This window comes from Orcinus orca, chromosome 15, assembly GCF_937001465.1.
Source record: "Orcinus orca chromosome 15, mOrcOrc1.1, whole genome shotgun sequence".
Classification (NCBI taxonomy): Eukaryota; Metazoa; Chordata; class Mammalia; order Artiodactyla; family Delphinidae; genus Orcinus; species Orcinus orca.
The window spans coordinates 60,716,186-60,739,626 of NC_064573.1; the positions used below are offsets into that span (position 1 = coordinate 60,716,186).

General features: G+C 44.5%; 1 long non-coding RNA gene across 1 annotated transcript in view; it reads right to left on the reverse strand.

The window, feature by feature from the left end:
- Positions 1–22,585, reverse strand: part of LOC125961289 (uncharacterized) — a 98,171-nt gene extending 75,586 nt beyond the window's left edge. Inside the window, exon 1 of the long non-coding RNA XR_007471741.1 lies at positions 22,492–22,585. This is a non-coding gene — a long non-coding RNA (uncharacterized LOC125961289). The remainder of the gene's footprint in view (positions 1–22,491) is intronic.
- Positions 22,586–23,441: the final 856 nt, after the last annotated feature.

The window sequence follows — 23,441 nt, forward strand, 5'->3', positions numbered from 1 at the left end:
TTCAAAAGGGTAATATGATCAAAGCCAGAAAGCAAGTGCCTTTCAATTTGAAAACATCACTGTACACAAGCAGAAACATATCTGTACACACGTGCACGCGTGTGTGTGAAAGTGTACACACCCGAGACCTCGAGTTATCTAGAGAAAGGCTATTCTTGCAGACCACTCACCCTAGATGCTTTTTTTAAAAATTTATTTATTTATTTATTTTTGGCTGTCTTAGGTCTTCATTGCTGTGCACAGGCTTTCTCTAGTTGCGGCGAGTGGGGTCTACTCTTCGTTGCGGCACGTGGGCTTCTCATTGCAGTGGCTTCTCTTGTTGCAGAGCACGGGCTCTAGGCACGCGGGCTTCAGTAGTTGTGGCACATGGGCTCAGTAGTTGTGACTCGCGGGCTCTAGAGCGCAGGCTCAGTAGTTGTGGCTCATGGGCTTAGTTGCTCCACGGCATGTGGGATCTTCCCGGACCAGGGCTCGAACCCATGTCCCCTGCATTGGCAGGCGGATTCTTAACCACTGCACCACCAAGGAAGCCCCCTAGATGCTTTTGAAGCCAGACATTCAAGAACCCTTTTGGAGTCTGGCCATTAAGTCAGCCACACTGAATCCATAGTAGGTCTGAACAGGACTGTCCTGGTGATTCAGAAGAGAGGGCAGAAGGATGCCCAACCCTTCCCAGCCAGGACAGCTCTCCACTCTCCTCCCCCTGCAGGTCAAGCACACGGGGACGGGGCACCAGTGACCAGCGCACCAGCCATCCTTCTTCCGCCTGGTCAGACAAGGACAGGTGGGGAGGGTATAAGAGCTGACAGCCTCTGAGCATCCCCTCTGAGCCTGACAGTCATGTCACGGGATGCTCTCAACAGCCCTGGGGTGGGCACTATTCTTACCTGCATTTCACAGATGAGAAAACCAAGGTGCAGAGGCACCAAGTGGCTTACCAAACCCTAAGCCAGTCAGCAGGGGAGGCAGGATCTGATTCGAAGTTCGTGTAATTCCCAAGTCTGGACACACGGCCACGGAGATTTTAGATTCTGGGGCCGACTCTGGCTAGTGGGGGTGGGGACTTCCCTCCCTCCCGCCAACCAAACACAGACGTGGTCTGGAGTCTGCACATGCGTCCCATCTGTTACCATGTGCATTTAGAGTGTGATGGACATCAGAGTTAGCATGATGTTGACTTAGAGAAACGCATGTTTCGCCAGATTTTTGACAGCACTACCTACGAACACAAGAAGGGCACGTCCTTGACAAATGTTTGACTCCGGGCAACTGTCTCAATGCCTGATGTCAAAATAACTGCATTGCATTGAAAAAGCCAGTCTCAAAACATAAACAGTCTAACAAGAGTCAGACGCACACGGTGCAGGCCGGAAACAAAGCTCTTTCTGCCTGTGAACCCGCCGTACCCAGAGCACAAGCCCTGCTCTCACAGCAGTCCCTCCCGAAGAAGCCACAGTTTGACTGAAAACTAGCACATGACCCACCAGCCCTGGGCTGCTCAATGCAATGAGGTGCATCATCGCTGCCCGCAAAGACAGGTCACGCCAACCAAGTAGCAGTTTTCCCAACATCCCCCCCGAAATACTACCTGCAGATTTTCCCGGGCTGGGTTATAACTCAACAATGGAGAAATTTAAACAATCTAATGTTGTGATGAGTTGAAACTAATGGGAGAGAAAAGCTAAGATTTTTAATTTTGATACTTTGTAAAAGTGCCCAAACTCCAGGCTTCCTCAAGTGATATCCTCACCCCGAGCTGTGCGTACAACTTCCTGGGGGGACCTGGAAACAACACTGCTCTCTTCGTTCTGCAAAAGGTAGTAAGTACTGCCTGCTCTTCTCTTCTGAAATATTTGACCCCAAAGCTTTACTTTGCTCTCTTCTGACTTAAACAGGAGCTACGTTATTTTTAAACAGGAGCTACGTTATTTTCTCTATGTAAAAAGGAGGAGTAAAGTCCATTTATAAACTAAATGAGCTACCTTTTCAGCATCGTCTGGGCTCAGTCCTGCCCACCCTCTCACCACCCCTTAGGGGAGCTGAAACAAACCCACAGGCTTTCCTGTGCTGGGAAAAATCTCCCAGGATGGAGTATCCAGCCCACATCCTCATTCTGAAATCGGGTGTCATGTGTTCACCAAGCTCTACCTTCCTGACTGCCGAGCAGGTTCCTTTCTCAGCAACGACAGGAATGAGTCAGGACAAAACTCAAGACCTTCTCCACGCCGGTTCTCAAGTGCATGGAAAGCCAATTCATCTGAGAGAACAAGTCACTCTGCAGAGCGTACAGCTAGTGAGGAGCCAAGGGCTGCTTGGGGCTCCTCCGGCTGGAATGGACACAGCGCGCTGGGCAGGTGCCCAGAGAGGGGAGGTTCCAGGCCAATTATCAGGAAGTAGAAAGAATACCAAAGACCTCCAATATGAACAGGAAGTCATTTTGTCCCTGAAAAAGGCCCACAGAGGGTTAAAAAGTAAGATAATGATGAGGAATCAATGTCCCCAAAACTCGGTACCTGTGGGAGGATGCACGACACAGGTGCAACACACACCTGTAAATAAGTGAACTCCTAACAAAGCACTGATACTCCGACCTAAAAGCCCATGGGTTCTCCCCTAAGGAGCAGCAGTAACATCTGTGCTACAGGCACTTGTCAGAGGCAAAAACTCAGCATCTGTCCTTCCTACCCTGCCTGTGAGCGAGAATTCCGCGTCTGGAGGTGGGCCTCGGAGCACAGGCTCGGCCCCGGCAGAGCCGGGGACGTGAGGGAACAGTCAAAAGCAGCCCCTGGTGCAGACAGTCGGAGCCACCTGGAAGCCCAGGTACAAGCTTGCCAGGTGATTCTACATGATCACGGCACTGAGAACCTTGGCCAAAAGCAAATGCATCCCTTTGTTGCCTTGGAGAATCTGAATTTTTATCTTGCGAATAAGGTAAGAAAGGAAATAGCTGTGGTTCTTTTATTTACTGAAGCGATTGTCAGAGTGGGGTTCACAGCCTCTAACGGCCTCCTCTTCCTGAGGATGAATACGTGGAACCAACTCCAAGCTGAAGCGGGAAGAATTGCTCCGCTTCTGAGAAACCCACTGGTTTTCATCCCACGGACTCGGAATTCTTCAGATAACTACTTCCCTCTTTGACCTGGCTACTTAAATGCTTGGAGTTTCCTATGAACCCACCTCTGCTAAAGTCTGCAGAACCTTGGGAATTTTATCCCTGGGTTTATCTATTTTCTATGCTATGTATCATGCTATATGTTATTAGACGGATAGAATAAGCCATTTTACATCCTATTTGGAATAAAGAGAGATATAAATAAAAGATCAAATATATTTAATTAAAAATTATGTAAGTATTTTGTATGGAATTTTTGACAGTCCTGAAGGCACTGAATTACTGAAGGCTGGTTTCACCAGTATAACCAGCATCGTCCTATTAAGTTTGTCCTGTGGAATAAACCGGGAGAAAGTAACATTAAAATTAATTTCCAAAATATAAAAACAGCTCGTACAGCTCAATATTAAAAAAAAAAACAATCAAAAAATGGGCAGAGGACCTAAATAGACATTTCTCCAAATAAGACATACAGATGGCCAACAGGCGCATGAAAAGATGCTCAACATCACTAATCATTGGAGAAATACAAATCAAAATTACAATCAGGTATCACCTCACACCAGTCAGAATGGCCATCATTTAAAAGTGTATAAATAATAAATGCTGGAGAGGGTGTGGAGAAAAGGGAACCCTCCTACGCTGTTGGTGGGAATATAAACTGGTACAGCCACTATGGAAAACAGGATAGCCACTATGGAAAAAACTCCTGGGCATATATCTGGAAAGATGAAAACCATAATTCGAAAAGGTACATGCACCCCAATATCCATAGCAGCATTATTTACTAGAGCCAAGATATGCAAGCAACCTAAATGTCTATCGACAGAGGAATGGATAAAGAAGACGTGATACACATATACAGTGGAATATTGCTCCGCCATAAAAAAGGATGAAATAATGCCATTTGCAGCAACGTGGATGGACCTAGAGATTATCATACTCAGTGAAGTCAGACAGAGAAAGACAAATATCATATGATATGGCTTATATGTGGAATCTAAAAAAATGATACAAATGAACTTATTTACAAACTCACACAGAAGTTACCAAAGGGGAAAGTGGAGAGGGAATAAATTAGGAATTTGGGATTAACAGAACAGATACATACTACTATATATAAAATAGATGAAAAGGTCCTATTGTATAGCACAAGAAACTATATTCAATATCCTGTAATAACCTATAATGAAAAGAATCTGAATATATATATATATAAAAAACTGGATCACTTTCCTGTACACCAAAAATATTGTACATCAACTATACTTAAATTTACTAAGTAAATAAATAAATAAAACTGGGTGAGAAGTAAGAATACAACGGACAGTATCACACGGTTTTCACTGGCTCAAATACTGTAAGAGGTCCTCAGCACACCCTAACACTACTTTAGCATCTTAGCTTCTGTATAAATTTCTTCTTCTCCAGATCCCAGTCACCAGAATTACTATAAAATAACATAGCCATCAAAATCATACCACCTATTCACACAGAATTCATCATAATATATTTGGATAATGTAAATTACTTGCAAAGAAGAGCCACAAGCCTTCAAACTGCTGAGCGGAGCAATATTATTTCTAAGGTGTATTTTCTTTCCCTAATTTTTAACCCAAACTTATTCAATGACAGGAAATTAAAAGGAAACCATTCCCCTGGCAAGCGTAAGCCAAGGCCCTTATTTAAGACTCCATTCATTCCAAAAGTTTTAGGTCCAATCCCAGTTCTCCTTTACCCCCCACCATTTTTCAACACCCATGAGCTCTGGGATATGGTTCCCTGAACGCAAACTTCCTGCGTGGGGACAGGTCACACCCCTGGGGGAGGCATGGCACTGTAGCCATCAAGCAGCACGGTAGTTAGGGAAGAGCCCTGAATCAGAATTCCAAACTGTGGAATTCTCCTCTGTTGGCTCTGCCACTTCTTACTTGGTGGCTTTTGATGAATTATGCAACTTCTCTTCAATTCAATTTATTCATTGGTAAAATGCAGAAGAAAAGAAATGAATTGAGCTCCATGCAACCCATAAGTATAGTTGAGACAGACAAATTAGATCACATAGGATGCTTTTAGAAATTATAGACTTCAGAAACAAATTTATGGTTACCAAAGGGAAAGGTGGGGGAGAGGATAAATTGGGAGACTGGGATTGACAAACATGCAGTGCTATAAATAAAATAGATAATCAACAAGGACCTGCTATATAGCACAGGGAACTCTACTCAATATTCTGTAATAATCTATATGGGAAAAGAATCTGAAAAAGAATGGATATATGCATATGTGTAACTGAATCAATGTGTACACCTGAAACTAACACATTGTGAATCAACTGTATATATCAACTGTATAAATATAAAAGGAAAATTAAATTAAAAAAGAAATTATAAACGGCAATGATTAATTTTTCCAATTTTTTCCATGTTTCCACAGATACGTAACTGATGGGTCCTTACACAAAATAAGGGACCTAAGGGCATTGCCTAAAGCATGACTAATTTACAAAATTGGTCCTAACAAAATTCACACTGTCTGTAGGTTTCCACAGTGAGGATGAAAAGAGGGAAGAGATATGGGAACATATGTATAACTGATTCACTTTGTTGTAAAGCAGAAACTAACACAGTACTGTAAAGCAATTATACTCCAATAAAGATGTTAAAAAAAAAAAAAAGAAAGGAAGAGGGAAGGGAGGAGGGGAAAGAAAGGGGGTGGGAAGGAAATACACTTGGACACTTAAGAGTCATAAAGAGCAAGGTGTGGTCTGCACACATGCAGCCCGGGGGCAGAGCTGTGCTGGACAATGATTAGGTGGCAGGAGCACACGCTCTGAAGAATTTAACACCCGGGCACTGACTGGACTTCTTCCTGACAAATGAAACGTTCTATAGGCAGAAAGAGGAAAAAAAGCAGTGCCAAGTTCCAGAATATGGTAGAGACATCGTTTTAACAGATTTCTTGAAAACCAGGCTGCTTTGGGGAAGGTTTCTGTGATGCCCCACATTCTGGCTTTATTTTACAGTATTCTCTCCTTGCAAATATTCAGGCAAACCCTGTGAATTCTCCTAACTCATTCTCCCCTTTCTTCTCATCCCCTGGACCTAAGTAACCCCCTTCTTAAGTTGGATCCATTTAAAATGCACACGAACACACTCCCACACATGCACACACGTTTTCTTCCCCTTTCCATCACCACACTCAGGATCAAAAATTAGTAAAAACATGCTAAAGCACTTGATATGTTAAGATCCCCCAAGGATATCGCTTCCTGATGCTTTATTATGAACAGGTGCATTAACCTCCAGCTGCATTAACCTCCGCATCCCCCCTGCCCACTCCAGAGGCACAAACAGACGCGCACCCTTTAACCGAGAGCTGTACAAGTCAGAACAGCTTCAGATAAACTGCGCTCAGAAGGTCACAGGTGACATGGCCCCACTTGCACATTTCAGAAAGCTCAAAAAACACACAGAGGGGCTTCCCTGATGACGCAGTGGTTGAGAGTCTGCCTGCCAATGCAGGGGACACGGGTTCGAGTCCTGGTCTGGGAAGATCCCACATGCCGCGGAGCAACTAGGCCCGTGAGCCACAATTACTGAGCCTGCACGTCTGGAGCCTGTGCTCCGCAACAAGAGGCCGCGATAGTGAGAGGCCCACGCACCGTGATGAAGAGTGGCCCCCTCTCGCCGCAACTAGAGAAAGCCCTCGCACAGAAACGAAGACCCAACACAGCCATAATAAATAAATAAATAAATAAATAAAAATTTTAAAAAAAACATATAGAGTTATTGGCCAGACGTAGCCTCAAAGATGGGCTGCGTATTAATGACGCCCAACTAAAATCAGAGCTTTCGGTAAATGCTCCTCCCCATTCTCTTTAGTTACATAACATACGATATACATTTATACATATTATTTACATAGTAGCAAACTTTAGTTATTTGTGCTGTTATTCCTATTATTGACATGATGTTACACTTACACATTGACTCAGGTTTCCAAGTATAATCTCAGAATTAGATTGGAAACTCCTTCAGTTTAGAGACATTGGTTTATTTACATTTCTTTGTATCCTGAGTCCTAACTTGGCAAATCTCCAGTAAAGACCTCAGAGGTAATGGGTATACTGAGAATATAACGAGAACATAACTGTCATCATCACTATTGACAGAATAACTATATCACGTGTCTGTGGGACAATCAGGTACCTAAGTGGATGTTTTGCTGCCATTCCTGAACGATAGCATGAAAGGACTGGGCTTGCGATGTTCTGTAATGTTCAGGACTGTATCACTCATATAGAAAATGCGTAGCCTAGTATTATCTATGTACTTAGTCTAATATTATCTATGTATTTATATAAGGGTTACTTTCTGACTTTATACTTATGGTAGGGCACTTCCCTTTCTGAAATCTTTTCTCCCACGCTTTGGTCCCGCACCATAATGAACCTCATTGTCAGGGTGAAGAGTCTATTTTGGTCTCATCATTAAGTCCTTGCACTAGTGCTGCTTTCCTTTCCAGTACGTTTGATTTCCATGAAATTGGATCCCATCAGCCTCCTTTCCCCCAAATTCTTGTTTTTTCATAACTTAAACTCCAGCAGTACTCACAATAAAGGGTTACTTTAAATTATCTTTATTTTTCTAGAAAAAAAAAGTATAAATGAGGCCAAGTAAATGGGGTTAGTGGGAACCGTCTAAAAGGCCTTGAAATGCCACCGTTGGAGCTGTTTTGGAGAAAGCAGCTCCCTCTGGTGCAAACAGAAACTTGTCTCTGGACGGGTCACATTACCCAGCCCAGAACTTGGGGTGTCTTCTGAAGGTGTGAGGACGAGGAGGAGGAGTCTGGTGTTGGTATTTGGATGGTCCATGGCAGGTGGGAAAACTGGAAAATAAAGCCTGAACCGGGCTTCCCTGGTGGCGCAGTGGTCGAGAGTCCGCCTGCCGATGCAGGGGACACGGATCATGCCCCAGTCGGGGAAGATCCCACATGCTGCGGAGCGGCTGGGCCCGTGAGCCATGGCCGCTGAGCCTGCGCGCCCGGAGCCTGTGCTCCGCAACGGGAGAGGCCACAACAGTGAGAGGCCCACGTACCGCAAAAAAAAAAAAAAAATCCTGAACCACTGAATAGCCTGTCTTCAATTAAACTGCTCTCATCATTGCCCCTAACCCTCTGGGGTGACTGGCCAGGGGGACCCTGAACGTGAGGTGCAGGTCCCCGTGGACACTTGGAGATTAGATGATGCCACACTACTCACACGCTCGCCAAATTCAATCACAAGGCTCCAGGAAGGAGGAGAAAGAATAATTGCAGACCAAGCCCAGCGGCTGTGAAAGGCCCACACAGATCGGAGGAGGGGCGTACTGGGCAGCGTGGCCCTCAGCCCAGGGAGGGACAGAGATGTGATTTCAGAGCAAAACAGCACATAGAACCCATCCTGCATTCCAGACACTCACTCTCATTGTTCCTAAAGGTCAGTGGGTTTTTAACTAAATAGTTCGAACTGGAGGAAACCGTGATTTCTTCATTGTTTATTTTCCAGTATTATCGCCCCGCATCTGTGGTCCTTTTGTGTTTAGACTAAATTTGTTCATTTTCCCGCTCCGTCAATTGTATGGATCTTCTTAACGTGGGAAAATAGTACAAATTATTGTTGCTTGAATACCACTTGTAAAAAATATAAACTTTATATAATTTGGAAAACTGAGTAAAACATCCTGTAAGGAACCCATCTACTTGTTTCATCTTCACCTCATTCTCCGACAGTGACGTCTGTGCAGGCACTATCTATATTGACACTTTGTGCAAAATGCAGCTACATCAAGACTTATACCTGGAACTGAGCAGAAAGAGTGTCTACACACCTATTTTAACCACGTCCCCACTGTCCTGGTCAAGAAGGCCATATTCCGAGCCCCTGGTAGGCGAGCATCCCCTGTCCATACATCTATTTCACACTACTCCTTAAAGGCCAAATGTTCTCTCCAGGAAACACACTGTCCCACAGGAGGAACGCAGTGCGGGTCACCATGTAACCATCTCCCCCAAGAGTTATAACATGTGTGTTCATTCAGGCCAGTCTGGACAGGTGTGTTTGATGGGGCGTCACTGCAGTGTCATACTCTTTGGGAGGCAGGAAAGGGATACAGGAGATAAAACCCACAGCAGTTGCCATGCATTGTAAACCATCACTAGGAACCTTGAGCTAGTGTCTCAGGGACCACAACCAACCTGCTAAGTTGAATCAAATGTATAGTTAAGTGAGACACAGAAAATACTTCTTTAGTGTATTCTTCTGCTGATAACTTTTGGTTTCAGTTTTATCAGCACGCTGGCTCTAATCCCAAAACAGCTCAGCGAAAAATGTTTTGGCAAAAGAGGGGCATATACTAGAGACAAGTTTAATCAGCTAACTCGAAGACCAGCCTGATCCCATTTCCAGCGTTTTGCTGTTATCATCCCATATTTGTATGAATGAATAGCTGATAGGGTAGATCAACATTTTGCACGAAACTGAAAAGCAGAGTTTAGAAATGCTTGTCTCCTGGAGCGCAAACTAAGCCAAGCAAATGGTGACTTGAAAAGGTGGGGCATCTACAGCCATACACCCTGAATGCACCCGATCTCATCTGAAAAGGTGGTGAATAGTTCCTTCCTGACACACACACACACACACACACACACACACACAAGTATGATTATTATTAGCGCTGCCAGATTTTAGCAAATAAAAATGCAGGACATCCAGTTCAATTTGAATCTCAAAAAAAAATGAATAATTTAATTTTTAATAAGTATGTTCCATGTAATTGGGGATAAAATTAAACAAAAAAATTATTTGTTACTTATCTGAAATTTAAATTGGCCACACTTTATTTTTTCCAGTAATCACAATTATTACATATACATATGTATGAATGGACTGTAAATAATTTGATTGTCATTTTGTCAGAGAGATTTTGTCTCTGTGTAGAAGAGAGGTTGAGAGAGAGAGAGAACAAATCTATAGGTTAAACAAGACATGAGAATAAGAAAAATTCATGAAATTCATGGGGAAAAAGTATCCACTTTCTCCCAAACTATATATACTTCCTGAAGTCAACAGAGAGCTTACTGATTTTTTTAATAATCCTACTGTAAGTGAAAACTGTCTCATCAATATGTTGGTACTGACATTATCCAAGAGTTCTGATAACAATCCTTTCATAGCTTTCATAATTAGGATACATTAGAGCCATAATTGGGGATACAAAAATGTAGGAGACAGTTATATATATACACATATGTATAATTATATGTTTTTATATATATATACATATATATATATATATATGTATATATATATAAAAACTGACAAACATCTGGCAAATTAACCTAAACCTCTTCCTCGTTTATAAGGTGGGAAAATACTATCTCTTAGGATATTGTGAGTATTATAAGAAATAATCAAAGTAAAAGGTCTTTGTGAAATGTGAAAATAAATAGCATTATTATTACATTAATGAGTCATTTAAACACTGAAAGCTTAAAAAGTGCAAGCTTCTTCCACAGCCCTCCTCTGCACCATTCCTGTAAGGACACTAACACCCAGCACATCCAGAGGTAGATCTGTGTCCCAGGTTTAAAATTCTAGGCCTTTAAGAAAAAAATGCAGAAAAAACACAGCTAATTGCAAATCAAATATAGAGAACACTTCACCAAAGAAGTTGTGACAACTTTACAGAGGCTCTCCTCAACCACACAATTGTCCAAGATGTCTTAATATACCTTAAAGAAAATTCTAGCCACAATTTTAGGAAACCCCTTGCAAACAGTATGACAGTTCTCCTCTCCTACTTCAAGCTCTATGTCACTAGAACCCTAAGCCCCAAATTCTAGCGCAAAACGTACACAGTTAACTCTTGTTATTTGCACTAGTGATGCTCTATGACGTTGCCCTGAGCTGAATGGGACAGTACGGGGAAATACAGGTTCCTGGGAGCCTCTGGTTACAACATTTTCATCAGCCGATCAATACATAACCTGTTTAAAGACACCTTATTCAATAGATTCATCAACAGTGAACTCATGGCCAACAGTACCGTGACCCCTGCTTGAACATGGTCTCTCTGATAAACGTACTTTCTCCATAAGGCACATCCCAGCCTTCTTTTTTTTTTCATTTTTTTTTAAATTGAAGCATAATTTATTTACAATGTTGTGTTAGTTTCAGCAGTACAGCAGTGATTCAGTTATATCTTGATATAGATAGATATAGATAGATATTCCTTTTCAGATTCTTTTCCATTATAGGTTATTACAAGATATTGAGTAGAGTTCCCTGTGCCCTACAGTAGGTCCTTGTTGTTTATCTGTTTTATATATAGTAGGGTGTATACGTTCATCCCAAACTCCTAATTTATCCCCCACCTTTCCCCTTTGGTAACCATAAGTTTGCTTTCTATGTCTTTGAATCTGTTTCTGTTTTGTAAATAAATTCATTTTTAGATTCCACATATAAGTGATATTTGTCTCTCTCTGACTTACTTTACTTAGTATGATAATCTCTAGGCCCATCCATGTTGCTGCAAATGGCATTATTTCATCCTTTTTTATGGCCGAGTAGTATGCCATCATATACATATACCACATCTTCTTTATCCATTCATCTGTCGATGAATACTTAGGTTGCTTCGTGTCTTGGGTATTGTAAGCAGTGCTTCTATGAACACAGGGGTGCATATATCTTGTCGAATTAGAGTTTTCATCTTTTCCGGTTCTACACCCAGGAGTGGGATTGCAGGATCACACGTTCAGCCTTCTTGCACTTAGAAGCACAGGACAGCACTTAGCACTACGCTTGGGGCCATTTTAAACGGCAACATCACCAACACAAAGAACAGAAACGTGGTACACATGGCACTAGCTAGACTGTAAACAGGACACTTGTTCACAGTCTGAGCTGAACCCAGAAGGAGAGCCTCGCCTTGACCTTCCTCGGTTGCACGTGAGTGGCCAGCAACTCCAATCCCCTGCTGCTCTGCTTGGGTCTGACAATGACCATGAAAGCTGTGTGACCATTATTATTTTGGGGTCACAAATAAATTTAATTCACAAATACAGAATATGCCAATGATGAGGGTCAACTGTATTTAGACTTTAGAATGTAGTCTGAAAAGTTAAACTTATCCTTTAGTATCACCAAATGGAGAGTAAATTTCTGGATTATAGAGCTATGTTGTTTACTTTTGCTTTCTGTTGTATTACCAGTTCTTAACATATTATTTGCAAAGAGTAAACGCCTCATAAATATTTGTGACACGAATGAGTGAATGAATGAATGAATCAATCAATACTTCATCCTGTCCCCCACTCAGTGTAAGTCTATCTTTCTGTGACAGACTATCCCAGGAATTAATGCAGGGGACTCGTTCATTGAGATTCTGTTAGGGTGTTACACACAAAGTCCAAAAAACAGCAAAACTCCGGACCACAAATATGTTTAAATTCCCCGGGTAACCATTCTCTAATCATCCCTCCTTCCAACTAGCCGCTGCCCCATTTCCAAACAAAAAAGCCTAGCCCAGCCCAGCTTTCAGAAGCTTGGCCTCCTTTCTCCCTTCTGCTTGCACGTGAGCCGATGAAAGGCCTTTGTGAAAGCTCTGGCTGCTGAATATTTGATGAGCAGCATCTGGTTGAATGGCAGAGCCCGTCACTGCTATTTAAAGACAGGTGCAGCCCACCAGCCCCCATCACCACTGTCAGCTCATCAGATGAACGAGTGTTTGCCCAACACTTGTTTCCATGAACAAGCAGCCAGCCGTGACCAGCATCCATGATCATGCCTTCCAATAAGCTGGCCGTTGAATGAGCCTGGCAGCAAACAGATAATTAATCCTCACCTATCACGCAGTCCGCTAGCGAGTAACTGTGGAACAAAGAAACAGCAGAGGCAGGCAGTAAGGCCTCTGTGACCGGAAGACGCTGGTCCTGCGGCTTCGGTGCCCATCACTCCGCCGTCCAGACCCGGCCTTGCTATTAGCCGCTTCCTCTGCTCGCTTTCTGCCTCTCAACTGAGAGGAGCAGTGATGGATCTTTGCAGCCTCTGCGTGGCCAGGTCCCTCTGGGGAAGCTGAGGCCGGAATCTTACAGACTAACGGCTGCCGGGTAATCACTCAGCGCACTTCTCAAGAACGCTGAGGAAGTTAGGAGGGGAATTGACAGGATCATGTTGAGTAAATGGGGCTCATCTTCAGGAAAATCATGTGTTGCTCTAAAATGTGCTTTCTCCTTTTTTTTTTTTTTTGCAGGGCCACTGCTAGCTTCGCTCACCCATGGGACGCCTTCCCCTGGAAGCACGCAATCCTGTACTGGAGTAGGGACCCCCTTCCCCCAGAAGCACACAATCCTGTTGTTTTGGTCAGCACGACAGGGGCCAAAATCCAGCCTTCACGGGCCCTCCTGGCCAGGGCCCTGTGTCAGCAGGTCTTAGATGACCCACTCAGGCCAGGGACACAGACTGTGGAGGGAGGGAGGGCAGCAAGGCCGGGGAGAGGGAGAGGCTGGGGTGCAACTCGGTGATGGCAGAGGCTCAGACGACCCCACAGGAAGCTCCAGAGCTGAGACAGCAGGACTGTCCCAGAACAAGGCAAGGAGACCCCATCATAACCAGTCATCAAAATGGGCCACATCTACCACCTGGAGAGACCCTCTCGGCTTGGGACGGTTCTCAGAGATGGACAGACAGGGCCGTGAGCCCTTGGCCACCATCATGCCAAACAATGGAGAGAATCAATGCCTTGATCCTAAAGAGGCGTGTGTGTGTGTGTGTGTGTGTGTGTGTGTGTGTGTGTGTGTGTGTGTGTTGGGGGCATGGGGACATCCCCACCCAGGCAGCAGCACCAGCTTGCCAGGCACCCCTGAATCTTAGAAGAGCAATTTTCCTCTTGCAGAAGCCGTTATATCCAAAGGAACCTGATATGATGGAGCAGAGAAGAACAGTCCTTTGCACCCAATTGCCAATGGATCCTGTAACCCTGGTCATGGGTGGCCAGGCTGCAGGGGGACAAAGAAAAAGAGGCCACTCCAGGACACACACATGCCCGGACTCCAGGCTGTCCTCCTGCAGGTCTGGGGCTCTGGGCGGGGCTCCAGGCCAGCCCACCCTGTGTCACCAGCATCATGGGCGCCAGGCCAGCAGAGGAGGCGGAGAGTGGCCTTCCCCAAATATTCCTTAAGTGCACAGAGTATTGGTAACTCGAAAGACAGGATATATATTTAGGCAAAACTAACTTAAAAAGTAAATGGAGTGAGAATGGAAAGGAGGAAGGAAGGAGAGGGGATGAGGAAAATGGAGGGAGGGGGTGTGCTAAACGGTGAGCTGGGCATTCACAAGGACAAGTGTCACGGTCACCCGGGGCACCAGCACCCAGCCAGCCACCCACGACAGATGCGCAGTGATGCTCATTCAGTGAACAAAAGAAATCGAACACATACTGTGTATCAATATCATACGACATAACCTATTGAATGAGATCAAGAAATGTGAATGGTCTTTCAGTCAATACATAATAAATGAATAATTTTTAAACATTCAGAAAAAAAAATTATCCTTGGGATTCTCTTCTCTGCTTAATGCTGAGCAAATATCCTAAAAGGTGGTTTAAAGTACAATAACTGTCCACTTATATTGTCATAAGGCAGCTGGATTACATGCAAAATCCCTCCACTTATTTTCACTCTGTATTAATTTTATAATAAAACCAGTCAAAGGTGGGAAATGCCTCGGTCGGTAACTGAATTATTTATATTAGAAGCTTTCACTCACTGGATCAAATTTTTAAAATGTTCATTTCAGGAATTATTCATGAACCTCTGTGTGTTTCTCAGCTTCTTTGTCTGTAAAATAAGAACAATACGAATTCCTATCTTACAGGAGTGTTAGAAGGACTCAGGGAGTTACTGTCTAGAAAGCTTGGGGGAGCTGCCCCGCAAAGAGCAAGCATGTGTTATCTACTTATTTTTCTTCTAATGAATAATTCGCACTGTTTGAAAGCTAAATGTACGTTGTCATCTCAAAGGGGTCTTTTGTATGAATCTGTGCAAATACACGTGGGTCTGTTTAAGAGAAATAGTTACCCACAAAGTAAAGCCTAGACTCTAACAAGTGAATCCATCAGAAATTAGTCTCGTCCAGACTTTGAAGTAAGTCAGCTTCAAAACTGCGATAAATTGACTTCAAATACACACAGAAGCAAAGCAAATCAGTTGAACCCTTTCAAAGGGAAAATAAATTTTTAAAGTAAGAGAAGAGTGATGATCTCCTTCTCTGGGCTCTTTAACCATTGTTCAGCACAGAGCACAGGGAGGTGTGTCCATGAACTTGATCCCACTGGCAGACGTCTTAAGGTTCTGATCAAGACCCGCACCAGGACTCAACACAGGAGGAAAGCGGGACTCTGAGAACTGAAGGAACCTGCCCACGATCGTGCTGTTAATTCACATCCTGGGGCCAGAGAGACTGTGCCATTCACCGTACAGCGTCCAACTACCCAGGACAGCGTTGACCAGGCACAAGTAAATGTTTATCAAGTGAGTAAACAAAAGAAAAGTGATTTGAAGTGTGAATCAGCAAACTGACATCCAGTCCAGGTGACCCCCTTCCCTGTCATGACAGACAGCATCTAAATAACAGGTGAGGTCACACTGCAGATTTGGTTTATCACAGCCAGAGTTTAGGACTTGTGAAAACCTCTCCTGAGTCATAATAATACGACCCAATGTTTCCTGAGCTGAGAATTATATGTGTTGCCTCAAAGTTCTTCTGTGTCACTGAATAGTCTTTGCCAAATCCAAAACAACCACCGCCCCCTCAAAAGGACAGATAAAGAAACCTAAAAGACCTATCACTAATTTATTCAAAAGTTCAAGAAACAAGCATCTAATCATTTTGGTAGCCTTCTGTTTGGTTGTGAGCTGATATTGGTAATAGAACACCTACCCCAAAGAATTTGTTCAATTAAATATTTTCTTGCCTTTTGCTTTATGATGACATAATAAACCAGATGGTTTATTATGGTATAATAATAATAGTATAAAGATTAACAGCGTTTTCAACAAAAACCAGATGCAAGCAGTTTAAAATATCTGCTACTATTTCCTCTCTGACGTCTAAACACGTCTTTACAAGTTACAGACCTCTTTGCCTCTTCATGTCGGCAAATGGAACATCATTTTTCTTTTCTCAGGGAGTCTTTAGTGATTCTGGTAAAGTGTACCCTGGGTCAGAACCTCAGGGCAAGGCCCTCTGATGATTATTTTACACACACACACACACACACACACACACACACACACACACACTCTACTCCATGATGATTACAATTTGCTCTTAAACTAGGACTCCTGTTCAGAGATGGAGAGAAAATATTCTTCCCTATCATCTTGGAATAACTTTGGCAACAGTTTACAAAAGTGAACTTGACCTGCTAAAATTTCACTTGCTCACAATTGTCCTCAAAGCACAGTGAAGCCTCTCGATTACCGCCCGTCTAATTCCATCCACCCCCTCCCAAATGTTGAAAGAGATCCCCAAAACGAGAAAAACTACCTTCTTAAAAACTTTTGAGTTGTAAACACAAACAAATACAGAAAAGGAACTGCTACCTTGCTCAAAATAACAGAGCAAAGTTAATTAGAAAAAAAAGATATTTCAGAGACCCACTCCTTTCCTAACAGGGAGGAGAAAATCTTCTTCATGAAACCCCATATTGAAAAATATTTGGAGGGCAAATCCTGGAAGTTTCGCCCTTTTGTTTTCCTTTGGCAACGTGACCGCCTCAGCCGAGGGCTGGACCCACATCTGTGTTTCACCTGCTCCGGGAGGACCTGGCCTTCGTAACTGAACAGGGAGACTTAAATTAAGAAAGACCCACCCAGCACCCAAAGCCCTTCCCTTTCCTCCACCACTGGGAGTTGTGTTCTCACCTACTAATGTCATCCGATTTCAGAGAAGGCTCCCAGTGAGTATGAGTCCCTGGACTAGAAGACAGCTTTGCTGTTAGAAATAATTACCCTCCTTAGACAACACTCATCTCTGCTCCTTTGACGTGTGTGTGTGTGTGTGTGTGTGTGAGTGTGTGTGACATAAACATTTCACACGTGAACTGATTAGATGATGATGCTTCTTAGATATCTTTGCTGTAGGTCAACTGCTAATATTGCCCAGCAAGTGTTGTAGTCTTGACGTTTGGAGCATTCCTTTTTAAGCAGCCCCCAATTAGTAAATGACTCTCCCCAAAAAAGAATGGAGAAGATCCTCTTACCCACCCCAGCCTGCAGGAGGGCACGTGAACAAAGACAAGCTGCAGGCAGGACCAAGCAAGCGATTTCCAGCAAATCCCAGATTTCACACTGTAGCCAGATGTGTGTCTCTCACCCCAGACCCCGGACACTTTATTGATAAAGTTAGAGCTGTCGTTTATCCAAAGTGCATGCAAGGATGTAAAAATTTCTGTTGAAACCAACTGAAAAAGACTTGGGACTCTGAGCATTTACAAAATCAAAATCTAATAAAGTATGGTCAGGTGCAGGGAATGGAGCAGTCTATCCCCTCACTGTGCAGTGTTCCTAGTTGGTTAAGTGGATTTATAACCCAGTGCGTTTTCTTTTCATTCCAGAATGGAGGGGGTCCTGCCTTTTCAATGCATGATTTTGCTAACCTCTAATTAAATGAGTTAGCACACAGGGAGTGCTTACAACAGTTCCTGGTACATAGGAAATGTGACATACTATTAGTACCCTCAGTTCACGGATCTCTGCAGATACTCCCTCTGAGCCTCTGGTCTGGGCCAGGTAGGTGCAGCCTGACTCTTGTGGTCCAGATTCCCCTGTAGATCAAGCTAATCAACACCTCCTTCAGGATGTTGCCTTCTCGCTTCCGCATCTCATTTTGCCTGATATCCTAGATCTCGTCTATCCACACAAACCCATCATGGAAAGATGTTCCATGTGTTCGTCATTCATGTGTATCAACCAGGTGCTCTCATGTCAATAAATCTTAAACCTCCTCACCAATCATGAGGAGTCACCTTCAGACACTTTGTTTTATACTAAATACTCTGGGTTTTGTCTTTTTCTTTTCTAAAATTGACATGACTGATTTCATCACCAGTTTTTCCCTCATCAAACTTGACTCCAAATACTATGAGATCAGACCCTCCTTAAAAGGACAATGGTTTGCCACCATTGAGCCTATTGAAGGCAAACTCTAAAGGCAACTGCAGAGGACTAATTTGAGGTCAGTTCCAATGACAGCGTCACTGGAATACATCTATGGCTTCCAAAGACAACCTCTTTGAAAGAGCTACCATTCAATGATATACATAAGAGCCAGCATGTTTGGGAGGCCATGCCAGTGAAGAACCATGTTTTCTTCTCATTTTTATCCTCCACACACCCAAACATAGTGTTCCGTGAAGGGCAGTCTCTCAATGAACATTTGTTGAAAGAAATAAACAATCACACTTAATAAGATGTATTTTCTATATAACATACACGTATGTCATCAATCTGCACTGATGCAAATGAAAATGTCTCCTTTAAACACACCCGTATTATCTCTCCAGACGCTTGTTCCCAGGACCTGGTAATCTATCAGCCAACAAGTATTTATTAAGCGAGTGGGTTTCCCTCCACCCTTGCAAATCCTGAGAATGGTGTTCCATCCTGGGCATGAGTCAGACAACACAGTGGTTAAAAGCGTGGCCACCCACACAGTGCCCGTGTCCTGGGGCTTGTTCTTAGGCCGCCCGAACTCAGGCTTTGTCTGTAACATGAGGACTTCTGATAATAGTTTTTAATAATAATGGCAGCTCCCTCAAAAGGTCATTGTAGGAATTAAATTAATTGATGCCTGTAAATAATAATACATACTTAGTAGGCAGTGCCACTGGCTCTCTAGTAATTGGTTACTTAATAGAAATATTATTTAACAAGAAAGGCTGGAAATCACACAATTCTTAGCTGATATCTAAAGAGCACAAGGAAAAATCTTGAGGTTAGGACTAGCCATGAGATCGAGATTTCTAAATCTCTGACGTTCAAAGTAATAATGTTGTACCTCAAAATAACAGTCGTATTGTCATGAGCCAGTATGTAATGAGTATATACAGTATATGGACTTCTTCCACATCTCGTACGATTTACCACTTACATTCCATCCAAAGAAAATACCAACCCTCCCACCATACTGGCCGATGGGGGTACTCATTACACATAAGGTATAGGAAACCTAACATGCGTCTGGTTAAAGAATTTAATATCTCATCAACCTGGAATATTTGGACCACCTGAAGTTAATTATATATTAGTTCCTATTTAATGGAGTGAAGTCTCAATTTAAATGCAAAGCACACTGCTAACTGAACAGCAAGCAAAGATTTACTGCCCTTCCTACAGTATCACAGGCTTAAACAAAATGCCTAACGTTGTACGGAAAAGCATAGAACATTTTGATTTCTTCAATTACTTCATATCCCCTGATCCCCAATAAATCTAAAATAGCAAACTCCCATAGCCTATCGCCCTGCCCCGAGCTTCTGTCCCCAGAGGACAGACGGGTGTAGGTGATGAACTGTTCTGTGACGTTTGCTCTCGTGGAGGTTGAGGGACGCAGAAGACTAGGGCTGCATTCCTAAATGCTCCTAGAGCTCTAGACTCTAGAAATGAATGCGTTCATTCATTCATTCCATAAATATTTACTGACTGCCTGCTACACACCAGATGCTGTCTCGTATCCTGGAAATGCAGCAGTTAACAAAACAGCAAAATCCTAGCCATCTTCAAGGGGGTGCGTTAGAAGCGACTCAGTGAATAAATGTATCGAAGTGGGGCCTCGGCTCAGCCTCGGGTGAGACCCTGGAAGGCCGAGGGGCCAAGGAGAGCATCCCAGGAGCCGAGAGAGCTGCCTGGGTGGAGAGACTCCCAGCCCAGGGACAGGGGCTTCGCTGAGACCCCCTGGGCACTGTGGGATGCGCTACACCAACATCTGACTCTTGCTGAGAAATCCAAGGAGAAGGAAGAGAGGGAGGAATTGCACACTGACTGATGGCCGATTCAAGGTGCCTCTCCTCCGAGCCCCAAGTGTGCATGCCTGTGACTGTGTGTGTGTGTGTGCGTGTGCACAAGTGTGTATGTGTGTGTGCGTGTGTGGCAGAGGACCTACACCGCCAGGCAGAGCGGATGCCGTTGGGTTCTCCCAGGTGACACTGGACTTTCCTGTTTGTGAGAAATGAGTATCAACAGGAACTTGAAAGGCCGAGTGTGTGTGACCCCCCAAGGCCCCCTGCAAAGCCACACAGCCATCACCCTTCCAGGCCCATCACCGTCTGCATGGACACCACACAGGCATCATCCTGGACCACATGGCCCAAGCCCTGGACCCCACCACAAACGCCCGGCCTGGGTGCCTCGAATCACAGATGTGGAAACACCGGATGGGGAGTCCTACATGTTCACAAAAGTCATATGGGGGCCTCCCTCCCTCGAGTCCCTGTGCGTTTTCAGACACAGCAAATAAATGAGGTTATGAGGTCTCAGCCACACCCCTCAGGAAGGACGGAAGGACAGGACACACAATCCCAGCCCTGCCCCCAGGTACCATCTGGAAAGATGCCTGCAGGCTCCCTTTGAGCTGTTCGTCTCTCAGCGCCTGGGAGGGAGACATGGCAGACACCTGTGCACGGTGATGCTGTCTGTGCTCTGACCTTGTGACACTTTGGTGATTCAGGATATTTCTCCCCACACACAGGAGCTGCTCTTTGCCTCTGATTTCACGTTTCACCTATGAGTTTCCTGACCGTGTGACTCCCTGTGCTCCAGGCACAGACAATGGGCCACTGACACACACGAGGACTAAGCCGCACATCCCAGGTCACCATCACCCCTACAGAGACCACTGGGCAGAGCAGGGCCGGGTAGTTTGGGAAGAAGGCAAAGCCAGGCATCATCACATTAAGTATGAAGGGGAATCCCACTGACCTGGTTTCCAGGTAAAACAAGGGGACATCCTGATAGAAAAGCAATAGATCATTTAATGGAGTACAAACAGGTACTCATTTTTAAAGCACTTAATGCTAAATATGTACGAAACCTTCTTTCTTTAAAACATGAGCTCCCAGCCATGAAATAGGAGTCACCTGTACGTTATCAACTTGGTTCTGAGGCCAGAAGCTACTCTGTTTAAACATCTTTGCTTACGTTGGACTCTAGGAATCAGGCTGGAGTGGGTGGGGTCCCATGAACAGCATATTTTTGGTTTGATGAGGATTTGTATAGACTCACATTTCTCTAGTCCTTCTTAATTTTGTGTATTAAGGATTTAAGTGACTTAGAAGAGCTATTATTTAGATTCTTCTTAAGGCAGGAAAATCAACATAGCATCTGCAGTCCTAACCATTAGGATGAACGATCAAAAGACCCACAATCAATGTAATAATAGTCAGGGGGAGAATGGGAGAGATAAAGTCATGATTTTAGGCTCTGTTTCTACCAAGTCTCTACTGCTTTTCCTGAAGAGTCAGCACCGTGAGCTGGCAACCCGGAGCCATGGCCATCCCCAGGTCAAACCCAACTTTCCATCCCTTCCTGTAAACATACGGCCATCACACTCACTAAGGCACTGGGCACAGTCCTTATTTCTTGTAATGGCATTGTTTTGAAAAACAATTAAGTTAACTCAGTGCGGTTTAACTTCTATCGTTGTGGAAGAACTTCAAATGTGTAAATGTACCAACCAGACCAGGCTTCCTCATCAGAGCCTCAGGAAACAGAGGCACTATTTCCTTCTATGCCTTCAGGTGCTTGGAGAGCAACGGGGGAGGGATCTAAAGGTCTGCAGGAACACGCTTGAGAAACGAGAACTCGAATCTCTCCCTTTCTGTACTTGATGGAGGTACACGTGACAGCGCTCAGCTGACACGTGAAGGAGCCACGACCTCACCCGGCTTCCTCCCCAGGTCTCCTGCTCCGGGGCTCAGAGACCCCTTCTCTGCCTGCCACCTCCTTCTCCCCAGCAGACAGAATACACAAATCTGTGCCACTGTTATCACCCCGTCTGCCTCATTTTAATGACAGCACACTGAGTTGCTCTTAATCAGCCAAACCCTTCCAGACTGTCTGCAAACCTACAAATACAGGCCTGCCAGGGAACCTGTACGGGGAAGACAGCTGTGTGAGTGACAAAAACACGTCACCACCAAGTGCCACAGAGCTCTACTGCTGAGACGTGTGACCCTGCTCCCCACTGGACCGGCATCTCTCCCATCAGATAACGACAGCCCCGGGGAGCCCCCAGACACACTCAGCTGTGGTACAGAGTAGCAAAGATCTCTTACCTTGCATGGTGGCTTTGGTTGGTTCTGAGAACAGGGGGATGAGCAGAAGGTAGATGAGGTAGACGAAGGAGAGCCCATTGTACCGGAACGCACAGGCTGCGGGGGGAGAAGAGGTGAGAGGCGTTAGTGACGGACAGCCTTAGGCATCACGGCATCAGGCGGCAACTCTGGAGCAGATCTTCAAGTAGGGAGGAAGAACGGAGCATCCGTTCTGTGCCCATCATTACTTGCAGCGTGATGAGAAACGGGAATTAAAACGCACGGTCCCTGCTCTTAGAACCCAACCGAGAGGGCAGCATCGGCGTACCTGATTGAAGGCAGGCCCGAAACACGTCACAAAGTAAGCTGGGCAAACTAAAATTGCTACGGAAACATAGGCAACGGGGCTGTGAGGGTTTGAGGCGTTCGCCTAAGGCTGTGGATGGAAGAAGAGGTGAGACTGAAGGGGAAGAAAAGAAAAGAAAATATTTGCCAAATGCTCTGTGGCCAGGCCTGTCCCCAGTTATCTGATTAGTCCCCTTCTGATAAGGAAGGCTCCCAGGCCCAGAGACTCACCCACTCCCTGGGTGCTCCCAGCGAGGAGGTGACGGAGACAAAACTAAACGCAGGCCCCAAGTCTACGCTTCTTGCTCTGCGTATCTCGTCTTAAAGGGAGCACGGCAGGTCGGAGATGTGCTCCTTCCCTCCCCAAGCTCCCCTTCCTCATCTATGAAATGGGTCTAATAACCGTCTCTGACTCAGAGGCTTACGACGAGGAGTGAAGGTTTAAACACTTGGCCAGAGTCTTGGACCCGGAAAGTCCTCAAAAACACGAGCAACTGTGGTGAGGATCCTCGTTACCAGACAGGGAGAGGGTGGTGCAGCATCCATGTGGAAAGAAAATGAGCGCCTTACAGCAATTAAAAATAAACTTATTGGGTGAATAAAGAAAGGCTGAGGGAGGGAGAAGG